At 41.1% G+C, this 18737-nt stretch overlaps 1 protein-coding gene across 2 annotated transcripts in view; it reads left to right on the plus strand.

Annotated features, from left to right (window-relative positions):
* The window catches only part of LOC126194815 (uncharacterized), a 363667-nt gene that overhangs the window by 39403 nt on the left and 305527 nt on the right, over positions 1–18737 (plus strand). The window contains exon 1 of one of the 2 annotated variants that reach the window (XM_049933142.1): positions 16712–16732. The exons of the other annotated variant lie outside the window; for it this stretch is intronic. The gene's annotated coding sequence lies outside the window, so the exon portion shown is untranslated. Of the gene's footprint in view, positions 1–16711; positions 16733–18737 lie in introns of those variants that run through there. 2 annotated transcript variants of the gene reach the window in all.

Consider the following 18737-nt stretch of genomic DNA (forward strand, 5'->3'; position numbering starts at 1 on the left):
GAAGTTACCAGGCCTGGTAAGGAGTGAACAGTGTCAGATGTTGAGCCATCACTGTGAAGGACACAGTCATGTCGCACACACATGTGACACAGTATTATCATCACCTGACACAATTTAAAAGGGGCCTCATTGTGGGTTTCCATTTGCCTGGCTAATAGAATCGTGCAACATCCAGATTTGTGGGGCTCTCGAATATCACAGCAGTCCGATGTTGGACTACATGGGAACGTGAGGGCAGGCATACTCGTCGCCGATATTCTGGTCAACCACATCTGATGACCACGAGGGAGGATCGCCGTACTGTGCACTGAGCATCTTCATGTCTGCATCTGCAATATTCTGCATCATCCATAATCATTGGTCAGAGAATAGTGTAATGGTACTTGAATTACGTAACCATTACGGCACCTCACCTCAACCTCTCGATACCAGCAATATTCTACTGTGTTTCTGTAAAATAGTTAACATATTTCTGTGACAACATTAAGATTTGATTTCATTAATGTAGAGGTACTTGGATTCATCGATATGTATATATTGCAATGATATTATTCTTATGTGTATTCTTTCTTTTGTCACTATGATCTTTGACGTACTTGTAACTCTGATTTTTGGGAGCGTAAGCGGTTATTAGAGAGTCAAGCTTTGGTAGTCATGTTAAAAAGACGCAAATTGTAGTCAGTTTATGAAATGTGAACTTTAACAGTGAGAAAGATATTTTCAAGTATGTTTTATATTGTGAAGTGGTGTTTTGGAACGAGTTACGTGATATTGCAACAAAAGTAATAAAAAAGAAGTGTAACTTAAATTCGGAGTGCTGATTACATTTTTATATCACCATTGTCCTAACTTGCAAATGTTTAATCTTCAAGAATGGTTTATGAAACACATCTATAAAACTTTTGAATATCGCAGAATAACACCTAGGCCTCTTTGCATCCGAGCTTAGAATCATCACTACCTAGATTTTCGACGATTGAGCCACGAGTTCACAACGAGACCAGCGTGGGAAACACGAAAAGATGAGTGCCTAGTTTATCTATTATTTCAAGAAATGACATTATTAACTGTGCTCTAATGATACCTACCACATAATATAACTTTGTTGTTGCCCGAAAATGCAATATTTAACAGCGTGAGCAACATTACAATCATAATTAATGTTTGACCTTTGTTGTGGTAGGGTTGTTAGAATAGCAGCGTTCGGAATAGGGAATTACCGTTACTTGGATAGGCTGATGTTGGCACCATAGCACAGACGGCTGTGACTGGGAAGCGAGGACTGCTGATGAATGGCGTCGCACTATATTCAGAGATGGAACGTGATTATGCAGTAGACCAGACGACCAGTGTCGGCGAGTACGACGGTGATCTGGCGATAGGTCCCATTCTTTCAATGTTTTGGAGAGGCACAGCGGTGTTAGTACCAGAGTCATGGTGTGGGAAGACAGAGGGCATGACTACAGGTCACGGCAGTAATGATTGAGGGAACTATGACGGCACTACGGTATTTCATGTACATCCTGCGTCCTCGTGTATTACGAGGGCAGTTCAATAAGTAATGCAACACATTTTGTTTCTCGGTTGAAAAAACCGGAAATTTCTTGTGGAATATTTTCAAACATTCCCGCTTCGTCTCGTATAGTTTCATTGACTTCCGACAGGTGGCAGCGCTGTACGGAGCTGTTAAAATGGCGTCTGTAACGGATGTGCGTTGCAAACAACGGGCAGTGATCGAGTTTCTTTTGGCGGAAAACCAGGGCATCTCAGATATTCTTAGGCGCTTGCAGAATGTCTACGGTGATCTGGCAGTGGACAAAAGCACGGTGAGTCGTTGGGCAAAGCGTGCGTCATTATCGCCGCAAGGTCAAGCAAGACTGTCTGATCTCCCGCGTGCGGGCCGGCCGTGCACAGCTGTGACTCCTGCAATGGCGAAGCGTGCGAACACACTCGTTCGAGATGATCGACGGATCTCCATCAAACAACTCAGTGCTCAACTTGACATCTCTGTTGGTAGTGCTGTCACAATTGTTCACCAGTTGGGATATTCAAAGGTTTGTTCCCGCTGGGTCCCTCGTTGTCTAACAGAACACCATAAAGAGCAAAGGAGAACCATCTGTGCGGAATTGCTTGCTCGTCATGTGGCTGAGGGTGACAATTTCTTGTCAAAGATTGTTACAGGCGATGAAACATGAGTTCATCACTTCGAACCTGAAACAAAACGGCAATCAATGAAGTGGCGCCACACCCACTCCCCTACCAAGAAAAAGTTTAAAGCCATGCTCTCAGCCGGTAAAGTCATGGTTACAGTCTTCTGGGACGCTGAAGGGGTTATTCTGTTCGATGTCCTTCCCCATGGTCAAACGATCAACTCTGAAGTGTATTGTGCTACTCTTCAGAAATTGGAGAAACGACTACAGCGTGTTCGTAGGCACAAAAATCAGAACGAACTTCTCCTTCTTCATGACAACGCAAGACCTCACACAAGTCTTCGCACCCGAGAGGAGCTCACAAAACTTCAGTGGACTGTTCTTCCTCATGCACCCTGCAGCCCCGATCTCGCACCGTCGGATTTCCATATGTTTGGCCCAATGAAGGACGCAATCCGTGGGACGCACTACGCGGATGATGAAGAAGTTATTGATGCAGTACGACGTTGGCTCCGACATCGACCAGTGGAATGGTACCGTGCAGGCATACAGGCCCTCATTTCAAGGTGGCGTAAGGCCGTAGCATTGAATGGAGATTACGTTGAAAAATAGTGTTGTGTAGCTAAAAGATTGGGGAATAACCTGGTGTATTTCAATGCTGAATAAAACAACCCCTGTTTCAGAAAAAAATGTGTTGCATTACTTATTGAACTGCCCTCGTACCTCCGATGCAACAGCAGCTGGTGCCATTTTTCAACACGGCGATGCTCGTCCACACATGGAACGTGTCTCTATGAGTTGTCTGTGTGATGTTGATGTCACCCTCGGCCAGCAAGATCCCCAGATCTGTGCACGATAGAGCACCACAGAATCACCAGCAAACAACTGCAGATTGTTGCCCGCTCTGTCTGCCAAAACATTTATGTGTACAGAAAATACCAGTGGTCCTATAACACTTCTCTGGGACACTCCTGACGAAATCCTTCTCTCTGATGAACAGGACAACATACTGGGTTCTATTACCTAAGAAGGTTTCGACCCACCCGCATGTCTGGGAACCTATTCCATATTCCATATGCTCATGCCTTAGTTAACAGTTTCCAGTGGGGAACAGTGTCAAGCGATTTTCGGAAATCTATAAATATGGAATCTGCTTGTTGCCCTTCATCCATAGTTCACAGTAGTGAAAGGCAAGCTGAGTTTCGCAATATGAGCTGGGAAACATGATACTGCGAGATGAATTAGACGCAGTACTGATGCGCCAGAGTGTAAATATGGCCGTTGGAGTAGAAGACACCCCTCAGAATAACTGAGATCTTTGGGAGAGCCAGTCATGACGAAATTATTTCACCCGGAGTGCAATCTATATAATACAGGCGAGATACCCTCAAACGTCAGGAAAAATGTAATAATTCCAACTCCCAAGAAGACAAATTATGACCAGTGAATAGAACACTACCAAATAATCAGTTTAATAAGTCATGATTGCAAAATGTTGACACAAATTAATAACAGATGAACGGGAAAACTGGTACAAGCCGACCTCAGAGACTCAGTTTGGGTCTCGGAGAAGTGCAAGAACACGCGACGCTGCTGACCTTTCGACTTACGCTAAAGGATTGGCTGGAGAAAGGCAAACCTCCGCTAATACTGTTTGTAGACTTAGTGAAAGCTTTTGACAATGTTAGCTGGACTACACGCTTTAAAATTTTAAAGACAGCAGAGATAAAACATAGGGCGCGAAAGGCTAGTCATAACTTGTACAGAAACAAAAGATCAGTTGTAAAAGACGAGGGACATGAAGGGAAATCGTAGCTGAGAATGGAGGTGAGACATGGTTATAGCCAATCCCCGATATTATTCAATCTGTACAAAGAGCAGATTGTGAAGGAAACCAAATAGAAATATCGATATGGACTTAAAGTTCAGGAGGAAGAAATAAAAACACTGCAATTCGCCATTGACACTGTAATTCTGTCAGTAATGGCAAAGGACTTGGAAGAGGAGTTGAACATAATGGATAATGTCTTGAAGATGAACATCAACAAAAGTAAAACAAAGAGTATTGGAACGTAATAGAATTAAATCAGACGATGGTGAACGAATTAGTCAAGGGAATATGACACTACCTATACATCTACATCAGTACTCCGCAAGCTAGCTGACGGTGTATGGCGGAGGGTACACCTGGTACCACTAACTGATCGCCCCTCCCCTGTTGTACTAGCCAATGGCGCTTGAGAAGAACGATTACCGGTAAGCCTCTGTATTAGCTGTAATTTCTCGAATTTTCTCGTCGTGGTCATTTCGCGAGATGTATGTGGGTGGAAGTAATATATTATCCGAGTTTTCCCGAAAAGTACTCTCTCGAAATATCAGTAGTAAATATCTCCACGATGCACAACACCTGTCTTGTACCGTCTGCCGCTGGAGTTTGTTGAGCACCTTGGTAACGCTCTTCCTCGGTCCTGAACAGGCACAGCGGTTTTACTGCTGGAATCACGGTGTGAGAAGCCATCAAGTCAAGGCTGGTAATGATGAGGGAACTATGACGGCACTACGGTATTTCATGGACGTCCTACGTCTTCATGTGTTACCACCCATGCAGCAGTATAGTGGTGTCGTTTTTCGACTGGACAATGCTCGTCTACACGTGGCACATGTCTCTATAAATTGTATGTGTGATGTTGAGAAGCACATCTCTCTTCGTTAGATCTTCCTTATCTCTTCTATCAACCCTACCTCGTAAGGATCCCAGACTGATGAAAAATACTCAAGAATCTGAAACTTCCTGGCAGATTAAAACTGTGTGCCGGACTGAGACTCGAACGCGGGACCTTTGCCTTTCGCCGGCAAGTGCTCTACTCAAGTGCTTCTACTCAAGAATCTCTCGAAGACGGGGCTTGTAAACGACTTCTTTCGTGGATGAGTTACATTTTCTTATAATTTTTCCTATGACTCAGTCTGACATGATTTTCCTACTATTTGTTTTCTGCGACCATTCCACTTAATACGAGAGTACAGTGCCTGTGTTATTCTGAGAGGACTGATGACCTCAGATGTTACGTCCTATAGTGCTTAGAGCCATTTTGTTATTCTGATTACGATGCCAAGTTCCTTTGGACATGCATGCATGGAACTGCGGCTTCTACAATAATAATGAAATATAGTAAATAAATTCGCAGTCACGAATGAGGACAACCATCAGGTGTAGAATGGAATGACGACAACGAAACCTTTTGCCAGACCGCGACACTAACCCAGATTTCCAGCTTATTGCAAGCGATCGCCTTACCATTTGGCTACGCGTCCACGAGCACCGGCCACAACCAAACATTGTATTTGAAAGTTGCTTGCCCCATATCAGCAAATAAATACGATATTGCAGTTCATGTGTTATTCAGATTATGATGCATACTTCCTATGGACATGCAAGCATGGTATTTGGAGGGTGGGTACGAGACATGGTGGCCAGGACTCGGGTTGCGACCCCTGCCCACTTTGCCCCCCCCCCCCCCCTCACAACCCACCCTTTGGAAAAAAAAATACTATGGTAAGGCGACCGCTCGCGATAAGCGGAAAATCTGGGTTCGTGTCCCGATCCGGCACAAATTTTGATTGTCGTCATTATATTCTACAGCTGATAGTTGTCCTTATTCGGAATTGCGGATTCATTTAATGCATTCCACTTAGGGGCGGTCTGGATAGATAGTCCTAGATATTTTACAGTAGATATTTGTCGTCAATGGTATAGTTGTATGGTAGCGGATTTCTTTTCCTACGTATGCGCAGTATTTTCGCCGTCTGCTTGTTATTGCTCACGTAACAACTAATATATCGATAAATGTATGAGATAACATATATTGCTACGAAAAGAGCCCTGAAATACTTTTTAGGGATGCTGTGCTGGGACCTTCTTTGGATCATTAATTTTCAACAAAACAAAATATGTTATGTTCTTATTATTCTGGATCTGACTTTCTATAAAGGGAACATTGTTTCGTTACTGTAACACGCTATAAATTTCAACCTATCTTTCTTACTTTACAGTTATTGAAAAGATTACTGTAAATTATTTCGTTATCAATACTGATGTTACAGTACGCAATGTTTGTTCAACATCAAAATTTTGCAGTGGATTTTTGTTAACAGTAAAACACCAATAAGTACCACGTCTAACACGAGAACATGAGACTATTATCAGAGAACAAATGTTTTTACTATAGTGTCCGCCAGACCAGAGCTACGTACAGCAAGATTTCTTTAATGTCATGAAGGTAAATTACCTTTTTGCACTGTTAATAATATATCATCCGCAGCCCGCGTCCACCTGTAAAACACATCATTAAATCTGCTGCTCTGCCCCGCAATCCCGAAAGCTGAAAGAAATAATTTTAGTTCACTATTATCTGTCCACTTCTTTACGGTATGATTGATTTCATTTAATGCAGTTTGAAGGCGCCGCGTTCGTTCGTAGCGCAGCTCTGCACCACAAATAATATTTAAATAGCTGAAAATGTGTTAAAAGGATGGGATAAAATACCAGACAAGCTTATTACAAATCATAATGCAAGTTTTCACTAAGTAACTCTATTTAAAACATTTGGACAGATTAAATTCTTACACACCTTTACAAATCAATGCCTAATGGCGTCCTTCTCTCAATCTTGACAAAAGAATGCTACACAAGCGTATAATATAGCGTCGCAGGCTCTTCCTGCTCACGTAACTCCAAAAAGACGACAGAGAAATTAATGCTCGGTCACTACCATTTATAATCGGTTTGATATATTTAAAATTTTGTTTGATATTTAATAAGTATCGTCTGTGGCGGTTTCAGTACTCGCCGACACAGATATTATCTTTAAAAAAATCGATACATAATTCTATACAAGTATAAAACATGCCACATAATGGTTTCTCTTTATTACATAAAGATCACACAATCATTGTCCATGCAGAAATAAAATTACAATTATCCAGTTCAATTATTTTTTTCTTTTTTACCACATATAATAAATGTTTTGCCAGGAGCCGTTACAGTATGTTAGTTTTGTTGACGTTCAGGCTCAACTGCCAGAGCCTGCACCATTTGATCAGTCTTGTGTAGTCATTGTGCAAACCGATACGGTCTTCTGGCGGCGCTACTTTCTTGTAGGCAATCGCATCTGCGAATAATCTTAAAGAGCTTCTGACACTAGAAATAGTAGATGAGTTTTGCTATTTGTGCAGCAAAATAACTGACGATGGGAGAAGCAGGGAGGATATAAAATAGAGAACGGCAATAGCACGAAAGCCATTTCTGAAAAAAGGCAATTTGTTAACATCGAATATAATGTTAGAAAGACTTTTCTGAAGGTATTTGCATGGAAGGCAGTCTCTTATGGCTAATTAACAAATGGCTCTGAGCACTATGGAACTTAACAGCTGTGGTCATCAGTCCCCTAGAACTTAGAACTACTTAAACCTAACTAACCTAAGGAGAACACACACATCCATGCCCGAGGCAGGATTCGAACCTGCGACCGTAGCGGTCGCGCGGTTCCAGACTGAAGCGCCTAGAACCGCTCGGCCACCCCGGCCGGCAGTCTCTTATGAAAGTGAAACTTGGACTATAAGCAGTTCAGACAAAACTAAAATAGAAGTTTTTGAAATCTGTTGCTACACAAGAATGCCGAAGATTAGGCGGGTGGATCGAATAACAAAATGAGGAGGTAGTGAATCAAATTGGAAAAATAAGAAATTCATGGCACAGCCTTACTAAATCAAGTGATCGATTGATAGGACACATCACGAGGCATTACGGAATGATCAGTTTGGTAATGGGAGAAAGTGTCAGGGGTCAAAATTGTAGAGAGAGACAATACAGTACAATAGGTAGGTTCAAATGAATGTAGTTGCTATAGTTGTGATATAGAGATGAAGACACACTCGCACCGAGAGCTCCATCAAACCAGTCTTTGAACTAAAAGCCGCAACATCAACAAATAAACAGATAAACAATACGTAAAACCTTGAGGTATTCTGGGGAAATTACAGAAAACGTATATCAAGACGATAGAACAGGAATTTGAAGTCCATTCCTTATCACACCAAGTTCAGTGCCTTAAACACGGCACCAGCTGCCTAGGTGAGTCGTCTGGAAAGCCGTTCAGTCTAGCATATGCAGATAATATCCAGAGGATTGGCGGGAGAGCCCACTGCTCATCAGCGACCAAGTGTGCTCGTTAATACCTCCACTTCTCGAATTACAACACATCCGCATGTTAACGTCTGAGCATCTCACACGTACTCTGTATACATGAATACCGAAACCGCTCCCACCCATTTGCGCCAAGTGGCCCACCATTTACAAGTAATCACAGGTTGGCAAGTTACATCAGCAGAAAGACTGCAGAAAAACGATATCTCCGGAAATATAGCGTGAGAAATCGAAATCCTTCTATTATATTGCAGCAGCAATCAGCACTGAGCATCTTCGGAATTGTTTGTGACAGGAAATGTGATTTCCCGTCATGTCAGCTAAGATGAAACTTACATCTGCTGTAATACTCCGGTGAAGATATCTCAGATAACATGCGAAAGATAATGAAAACCCTCTTCGCTTATTGCTGAAACAGCAGAGAGCACGATTTGAATTGCTATGATTAAGGTAGGCTATCTAACTTCCCGTCGTACCAGTTAAGATTACGACTAATAATCTCAGGAAATCCAGCCACGTCCCTGTTTTCTTTACCAGCTGTTTACACACAGCAACGTGGAATTCCTATGCCTAAAATAATTTGACGCATGGTCATCCAGGATGATGGGGAGTACTTTAGAGATGATGAAGATCGCAGGTATGGGAACCATGACTGACTCCGTGTTTCTTGACCTACAGAAAGCTTCCGACACAGTACTGCACCAGTACCTACTAAACAGATATGTGCGTGTATCCCAACAGATACGCATCTGGATTGAAGATTTCTTAGAATTACTAAGTTAATTAATTAGTTTCATGTTCCATGGATGATTTTGGACCATAAATCGTAATGATGTAGCATAAGTCATTTTACATTTACATCGCAAATTAATTTTTAAATATGGCTATATGCTGAACATTTATAAGTTTTTTTTATTTTATTAACTTATTTATGTACCTTTTATTTTTTTAAACATACATATGTGAGTTAGCAATTCCTGCCCACCATCTTTTACACATTACAACAACAGAAATTCTTCTACGAAACAGGAGTCGACAAGCAGAAATTTTTCGGTTTGTTTTTCAAATTTTACTTTGCTGTCTGCCAGACATTTTATATTTTGGTTGTAGCATTGCGCATCCCTTTTTGCGCTAAAGACAGCTTCAGCGTGGAGTAATGAATATCCTTTTCCTTCTGGAATTGTAATTACGTACATTAATGTCTCTTTTGAACTATAGTGGATTATTTACAACAAACTTCGTGAGAAAATTAATATACCATGAAGCAGCAGCCAGAAACCCTAATTCCTTAAACAGATGTCTACAAGATGATCGCTGGTGAGTGCTACATATTATTATTGCAGCACTTTTTGAGCAAATGCGAAGATGTTCTTTCTTAAAGATGAGTTATCACAGAACATTATTCCTAATGACATCATTGAATGAAAATATGCATAATATGTGAAGTTACTGATTTGTCTGTCCCCAAGATTTGCAATGATTTTAAGTGCAAGTTTGAGCGAACTAAGGTGTTTTAGAAGTTCCAAAATGTACTTTTTCCCATTTAAATTTTCCACACTTTTTGTTATTTCCACACAATGTTTTACACTTATCATTGGTGTAGTATTTCTAGATGTGCAGACCTGAATATATTGTGTCTGTTTAAAAGTGAGAATGAGGTCATCGCAGAAAACCAGCCAATAGAACTTTTAAGACCAGTCTTTACCATTTCTTCTGTTTCTGTACGTATGCCTGGATTGATTACAATCCTAGTGTCATCTGCAAAGAGTACTATGTTTTAATAGGGCAATGCTCGTCTACACATGGCCCATAAGTTTACGAACTGTCCGAACTCCCGTGGTCAGCAAGTGCCCCAGATCAGTCCCTGTACACTACTGGCCATTGAAGTTGCTACACCACGAAGATGACGTGCTACAGCCGCGAAATTTAACCGACAGGAAGAAGATGCTGTGATATGCAAATGATTAGCTTTTCAGAGCATTCACACACGGTTGGCGCTGGTGGCGACACCTACAACGTGCTGACATGAGGAAAGTTTCCAACCGATTTCTCATACACAAACAGCAGTTGGCCGGCGTTGCCTAGTGAAACGTTGTTGTGATGCCTCTTGTAAGGAGGAGAAATGCGTACCATCACGTTTCCGACTTTGATAAAGGTCGGATTGTAGCCTATCGAGATTGCGGTTTATCGTATCGCGACATTGCTGCTCTCGTCGGTCGAGATCCAATGACTGTTAGCAGCATATGGAATCGGTGGGTTCAGGATCGTAATACGGAACGCCGTGCTGGATCTCAACGACCTCGTATCACTAGCAGTCAAGATGACAGGCATCTTATCCGCATGGCTGGAACGGATCGTGCAGCCACGTCTCGATTGCTGAGTCAACAGATGGGGACGTTTGCAAGACAACCATCTGCACGAACAGTTCGACGACGTTTGCAGCAGCACGGACTATCAGCTCGGATCCATGGCTGCTGTTACCCTTGAAGCTGCATCACAGACAGGAGCGCCTGCGATGGTGTACTTACCGACGAACCAGGATGCACGAATGGCAAAACGTCATTTTTTCGGATGAATCCAGGTTCTGTTTTGATGGTCGCATCAGTGTTGGGCGACATCGCGGTGAACGCACATTGGAAGCGTGTATTCGTCATCGCCATACTGGCGTATCAGCCGGCGTGATGGTATGGGGTGCCACTGGTCATACGTCTCGGTTACCTCTTGTTCGCACTGACGGCACTTTGAACAGTGGACGTTACATTTCACTTGTGTTACGACCCGTGGCTCTACCCTTCATTCGATCCCTGCGAAACCCTACATTTCAGCAGAATAATGCACGACCACATGTTGCAGGTCCTGTACGGGCCTTTCTGGATACAGACAATTTTCGATTGTTGTCCTGGCCGGCACAGTCTCCAGATCTCGCACCAATTGAAGGCGTCTGGTCAATGGTGACCGAGCAACTGGCTCGTCACAATACGCCAGTCACTACTCTTGATGAACTGTGGTATCGTGTTGAAGCTGCATGGGCAGCTGTACCTGTTCAAATGGTTCAAATGGCTCTGAGCACTATGGGACTCAACATCTGAGGTCATCAGTCCCCTAGAACTTAGAACTACTTAAACCTAACTAACCTAAGGACGTCACACACATCCATGCCCGAGGCAGGATTCGAACCTGCGACCGTAGCGGTCGCCCGCTTCCAGACTGAAGCGCGTGACGTATAACAATGATGTAATTCCTCTGTGACGTTGCTGCGGTAACTCCCGGCTAAATATGACGTGAATCCCAAACAGGGCTGGACTCAACGTTTGGCCTTTCTGTAAATGGTAAGCGTGCATATGTTGTCCTCCTACTACTTTCGGGATAATTCTAGTGTGCGATTCCATTTCTTGGCTTTAAACCACGACATCACATGTGGCGTCAGGAACGTACGACACGTAGGGTGTATTAGTAAGTCGTGGATGTAAGCAGCCTGTTATTAAACGTTGTATGAGATTGTCTCAATAAATGGCGTGAACTATGCTGTTTATTCCGAATATTTCGCAATTTCCGAGTGTGTGGTTAGGCTGGAACCTAAGAGCACAGCTTAAATTGCTGCGAGTGAAACGAGCAGTGGTGTTCACAAATATTTGCCTGTTTCTTTCCGAAAGTAGCACGGTTTCCGATTCTCAAGGATTTCTTTTTTTTTTCGAATATGGCACGATTTCTTTTAGGATTTATTTTTTTGTTATCGCTCTGTCTACTTCAGCTGAGATTGTTGATTCCACGTTCCATTATTTTCGGGAATTTTCCTTAACGTGTAGTGCGTTTTATTCTAGGATTTATTTATTTATTTTTTTTTTTGCGCTGTCTACTTGAGCTATACAGCTCGAGCCGAGTTGTCGACTCCACGATTCGTTATTTTTCGTGATTTTTAGCTGTATCTTGTTCCGTCTCTGCTGCGTTCCTGTATTGTACTGTTACTACGGTGTAGCCGCGCAGTTTAAAGCGCCTTGCCGCGGTTCGCACGGCTTCACCCGTCGGAGGTTCGAGTCCTCCCTCGGGCATAGGTGCGTGTGTTGTCCGTAGCATAAGTTAGTTTAAGTTAGACTAAGCAGTGTCTAAGTCTAGGGACCGATGACCTCAGCAGTTTGGTCCCATAGGAACTTACCACAAATTTTAAATCTTTAAACGGTTACTGTGATTCTGATGTTCTTACTTTCTCTCCTCTCACAACCCCATTTTCCGCGACTGACTCGATATTTAGCCGCAATTCTGTAATTCGCGAATACATTTCGACGCCATGGAAACGTTTTGAAATATTGTGTGTGTTGCATCTTTGGGTCCGTGTTATTGATCAAAGTTGACGGGTGGAATCGCACGCTTGAATTTATAAATAATTTCACAAAGCGCTCTTAGTTACACTAATTTCACTAAAAACAGATCGAGTACTAATTAACAGTTGTTTGGCAACCCACTAAAGTGTCGTTTCTTAAGAAGCAGTAAGTTAAATTTTCTCCTTCCCCTTTTCGGTATATTTGAATCAAATTTGTTTTGTTTCTCGCAATAAACTGAGTGGCCAAAAGTCAAGGGAAGGGTTGTCCCATCTGACGATGTGGCGAGCATGATGGCCGTATGTTGAGGACAGATGTAGCAGGTCATTTAGTTTCTCCTACTCACATTACACTGGTCATCGACTGCCGGTCGAAGTGGCCGAGCGGTTCTAGGCGCTTCAGTCTGAAACCGCGAGACCGCTACGGTCGCAGGTTCGAATCCTGCCTCGGGCATGGATGTGTGTGATGTCCTTAGGTTAGTTAGGTTTAAGTAGTTCTAAGTTATAGGGGACTGATGACCTTAGATGTTAAGTCCCATAGTGCTCAGAGCCATTTGAACTTTTTGTTCATCGACTGTTCACATAAGTTTGTAGGGTGTTGCATCAGGACTGAAGTTCCGTATTGTACTTTGCTGCATTCGTCTCTCTTCAAATTCCATGATAGTTTTTCAATCATCACGAAAATAGCCCTTAAATCAGCAGACGGACTGCATCGGTATTCCATATTCGGTCTAGTTGTTTCCTCAAAGTGAATCATTAGGATTTCCTTGTACGGAAATGACTGTAAACGAATATTCATTACAGTAGACTCCATCTTCACACCAGGAGCAATAATCCCAAGTACAGTTCTAGAAAAAAGGAAGATATTCGCTTTTTCTTAATGAAAGCTATTAATCAGAAAGCTCTCTTATGGCAAACTCGGGGAAATAAAATATTCAGTAGACTATAGAGAGGCTATTAAAGTCGTCTCCCTGTTAGAACCCTTCGTATACCATACACAAATCCTTTAAGTATACACGGTACTTATAAATGGTGGAAAAATCGAATTTTTTATGACTTTATTAAATTCTACAGTCTTTCCTGGTTACATTGATGTACACGTTATAGGGTTTCAAATGAAAAAAGTCCTATATATACCATATTTTGAAGTTATGGTATGTATGCTGCCATGCCCCCTTTATTTCTGTTACAGAATTAGTTCGAAAAGAACATTTCGCTGAATGTTTGTTGCCCAAGTGCTACATATATTTGTGGAAGTACATATCCTTTAGTGTGCAATAAATACGAACTATGCCACGCATCAAGAATTCAATAAAAGGAAATTCCGTGGTAACCAGTTCACAAACAAAGCAAGCCAACCTGTTGAAAGTAATCTATGTATCAGTTCTTCAGGGAAGAACAATAACGCTGTTTATAGTGGGTTTGTTGTTGTTAATGTGGGCATCTTATCTTCTTTGATAAAGGAAGTGGCGAAATATAAACAATGTGATGGTGTATGCTTTCTGGAAATAACTGAACAAAAAAGTAGCAGGAAGAGTTTAGCATCAAAATTAATTGTTCAGTGCAGATCCTGCAATAAATGTACCTCAAAAATGACTTCGAACAATGTGCATAATTCATATGACGTGAAATTGATGTTAGTGTATGCAACACATGTAATAGGAAAAGGAATAAAGGCTGCTTAAACGTTTTGTGGTTTGATGGATCTTCCTCCTGCCCCCAGTAGGTTCAGTAAGTACATAAAAATACTTTTATGTGCCTTGACGGTTGTGTCTATAGCATCTATGAAACGTGCAGTAGAAGCAACTGTAAATATTAGTGGAACCAGGGACATTGCTGTTGCACTTGATGGGACATGGCAACGTCGAAGACATCGTTCCTTGAATGTTGTTGTTAAATCTAAGTTGAGTGCTTATCTAAGTACTGCCACACCTGCCATGGTAACACTGAAGGGCATATTGAACACCAGTGTCCTAAGAATTATGATGGTTACAGTGGAGGTACGGAGTGTGATGGAGGTCTAAAAATACTTCAGAGGTCGGTGCCCATTCATAACGTTAGATATACGAAGTATCTAGGCGATGGGGACTCTAAAGCTTTCGATAAAATTAATGAGTTCAACGTTTATGGTGATACCTTGGTAACACAAGTGGAGTGTTGTGGACGTGTGCTAAAGATGATGGGTGCTGATCGAGGAAGCTACAAAGAGAAATGAAAGGAAAGTTGCTATCTGACGGAAAATCTCTGTCTGGCCGAGGCAGATTGACATAAACTGAAATAGACCTTCTTCGGAGTTATTATGGGCTGTCCATTAGACGAACTGCACGTCTGAATGATGTTACAGCAATGATAAAAGCTGTAAGGGCCATCTACTTTCATAAGTTGTCCACAGATGAACACCCTGTTCACGGATTTTGCTCTAAAGGAGCAGATTCTTGGTGTGGTTACCAAAAAAGCAAAAGAAAGTGGTCAAATATACCATCATAAGCATTCTCTTCCTGAGCCTGTTTACCGAGCGAGATGGTGCAGTGGTTCAATCCCGCGTCTGGCCATTCTGATTTAGGTTTTCCGTGATTTCCCTAAATCGCTCCAGGCACATGCCTGGATGGTTGCTTTGAAAGGGCACGGCCGACTTCCTTCCCCATCCTTCCCTAATCCGATGAGACCGATGACCTCGCTGTTTGGTCTCTTCCCCCAAACAATACAATCCAATCCAATCCTGAGCTTGTTTTGAATGAAATAAAACCAATTTTAGAGACCTGAGAGACCCTGTTTTGCTCAGTAAATGTCTTCATGAGGGCACTCAGAAAACAAATAAAAGTTTCAACCATTGTATTTGGGAAATATTAGTTAATAATGTTTTTGTAGGACTAAATACATTAAAAGTTGGTGTACTATATACAGTGATATGTTTCAATGATGGAGTAAAAGGAAGGTTGGAAGAAATTTAGGCACAAAATGTGGCTCTAATACGAAAGATCAATTGCTTGCATGTGACAGACAACGGGTGCATGAAGCTGAAAGATTTGTTCTTCAAGTTACCAAAGAAGCAAGCGGTGCTAAAAGGAATGCCAAGAGGAAACTTGAAGATGAAGAAATGCTGCAGGATGAAGACTATGCTTCAGGAATGTTCTGAGGCGCAGTTTAATTGGACTCATATCTTGATTCGCAATTTCCCACAAGTTGTTTTTTTTCAGAATTCAGGTGCAAATATTTCCTAAAGTTTATAAAGCATTACTCTAATTTTTTTCTGTAACTTGAATTAGTACATACTTATGTAGTAGATCTAATCATTATTGCAGAATCAACTAAATTATAGAAAATATTATTATTAGGAAAAAATTATAAAAATTAAAATGTAAGATGATATTTTTTTTCTTTGTAATACACATATTAGATGGAATTAAATAGGTCTAGTACCTCAGCCATCGTGTCATGCATATCTAGTAAAAATTTGTTCCCCTTCAAATGTATAACATTGGATTAAATGGCACCACAATTTGAGGAAGCATTTTGTTAAAAAAAATGCATCAATTTCTTTGTATTTTTTAATAACCCTAAGCAGGTTCAAAAATATTCAGAATACTTCTAATTTGCATAGAAAGTGTGCTGCATTGCCTGATATCAACAAAAAATCTGTAAAACATATAAATCATAAACAGTGCCGGAAAGATATATGTGTTGATTTTTAGATAATATTGACCCGGAAAAGTACCCTGTATCCTTAATAGAACTAAGTGGTCAGTAACTTGTCTGTAACAGACCAGCCTGTTGCCGTATGTACTCTAATGACATGTTTGTAAATAATTTATATTTTTAGTACGATTTACTTTGAATATTATTTGTGAACTTGGGCCTAACTGACCAATTACTTATTTTCACAAAAGTTTTAGGTAAAAAAGACGACCGACGTCTCGTTTGGCAGTGACCTCCGAACCAAATTTTTGCTGATAATGCCACTGCTGTTACTTCCCGAGCAACTCTGATGTATCGAACGCGGACATGCGATAATATCGCCGAGTTTTATACTTCTGTGGACATGGACGGGTGTGTGGTGGTCAGCAGGTACATAACAAGCGGTTAGTCTGAGAATTAACGTAGAATAATCCGTTATATAAGTTGTAAGAATAAATGTATTGGAAACACGTAAAAAATACTTCCTTTTGTTACAAATATTCGTGCTTTATTGCATCACACATTGCATTTCAGAACCTGTGATTGCATCCTGAATTATAATGCGTTCACTTCCATACTTTTCTTTGCGTCTGAGCGAGTTGGGTTTGTAGAAGTAAGCACTCTTGTTACAAAAAGGCCCTGTGCTACATCTTGAAAAAATTGACTCATAGAAGACAACATACGAGGAAAGGAAATAAAAAAAGTACGAGAAAAATGTACCAGAAAAGACAGGAAAACATTTATTGTTTTTGTATTTCTAACTATAACTTCACGATGACACTTCTCGATTGAAGTACATACGTTTTCTTAGATTTCGGAAACATTTAACAGGTATATTTGTGGCAGTCCCCTTCCAGAAGAGCGAAATATGTTATATAAAGCCGGCCGAAGTGGCCGAGCGGCTCTAGGCGCTTCAGTCTGGAACCGCGCGACCGCTACGGTCGCAGGTTCGAATCCTGCCTCGGGCATGGATGTGTGTGTCGTCCTTAGGTTAGTTAGGTTTAAATAGTTCTAAGTTCTAGGGGACTGATGACCTCAGATGTTGAGTCCTATAGTGCTCAGAGCCATTTGTTATATAAATAAATATCTTACATACGATTGTGTACTCAAACTGGCAGAAATGCTTTGAGTAATTAATTGGGATACGATGACTTGAAATTGAGACATTTTACCCGTACTCCTTGAGTGTTGAACGAATTAGTTTGAGATCTGGACTACACAAAGAACGTTTCAACAGGCTATGTCTGTTACCAACCACGCATTAGTGTAGCTAGAATATAGGATACTCTTTCTTATCAGCCATTTGGAGTTTTTAAATCTTTTTTTCTGTAACCACTATGAAGTAATGGATGGGCTATTTGATCAGGTGTTAACTTGTTAAGAGTCTTCAGAATTTCCACGCTTTTCACCTGTTCTGTTTCATTTCTAGATTTGATACTAGGTCACAGCGTTTTTTACTTCTGGAAGCCGATACAGTATGCAGAAGGTCTTCGCCTGTTTGGGTTGTCTCCTCAGAGAATGGGTCATTGTCAAACAGTTGTTCGTATCTCCCCAAGAGAGGCTTGGAGCTCATGAACTCCTGGGATATATTTCGTTCTGCGTCCTCTTGGGATATATTTGCGTGAGATGACGTGGACTGATTTAATAAATTTATCATACATCTCTGGAGATAATAATAATAACATTTTCCATGCACGATCTTCGGTAAGGCTCCACCCTTGTACTCTCTGTCTTTACTGTATTGAATTTTGTCTGAATCCGATACTTTATAGGTAATTAATCTCTTTATGTTATGAATGCCCCACCAGTATTCTAATAATTTCATGTCCTGGACATGTAAAATAAATAAATACTGGTTAATCTTCGTATTTTTTGGACCTGTTACTCTATGTCTTTAAACTAAATATGGCGTTAGACTACTCTGAGACAGCCTATCGAATGGATTTATAAAATTGCACTTAAAAAATATTTGAAATGAGAAACAAACCGGTGTTTGTTATTCACAGTGGACGTCGTATAAAACACAGGATTAGCGCTATTCGTATAGGCTGATTCCACCTATATACTTCAAAAACAAAGTTCCTGAAATTTGCCAAAGTGCCTGAGGAAGTGCAGTTGACTCTTTAAGGGAGACATCCGGTACATTAATGTACAAAAAAGATTTTGCACTATCAACGTATCTTATAATGTGGGTGGTCATAGATTGAGGGGGACAAGCAACGAAAGAATAAGTCTAATGAAACTAAAAAATATCAGTACTGTGAGTAAAAAAGAAAAGTAGCAACTAAAATAAGAGCAATCTCTCGAAAGTGCACATCTTTGCACATCCGCCAAACAAAATTTGCTGCTGGATAATATTCAGTACCGTTCTGGGATACTCTTTTCAATGCTACCC

This window comes from Schistocerca nitens, chromosome 7 (assembly GCF_023898315.1).
Source record: "Schistocerca nitens isolate TAMUIC-IGC-003100 chromosome 7, iqSchNite1.1, whole genome shotgun sequence".
Classification (NCBI taxonomy): domain Eukaryota; kingdom Metazoa; phylum Arthropoda; class Insecta; order Orthoptera; family Acrididae; genus Schistocerca; species Schistocerca nitens.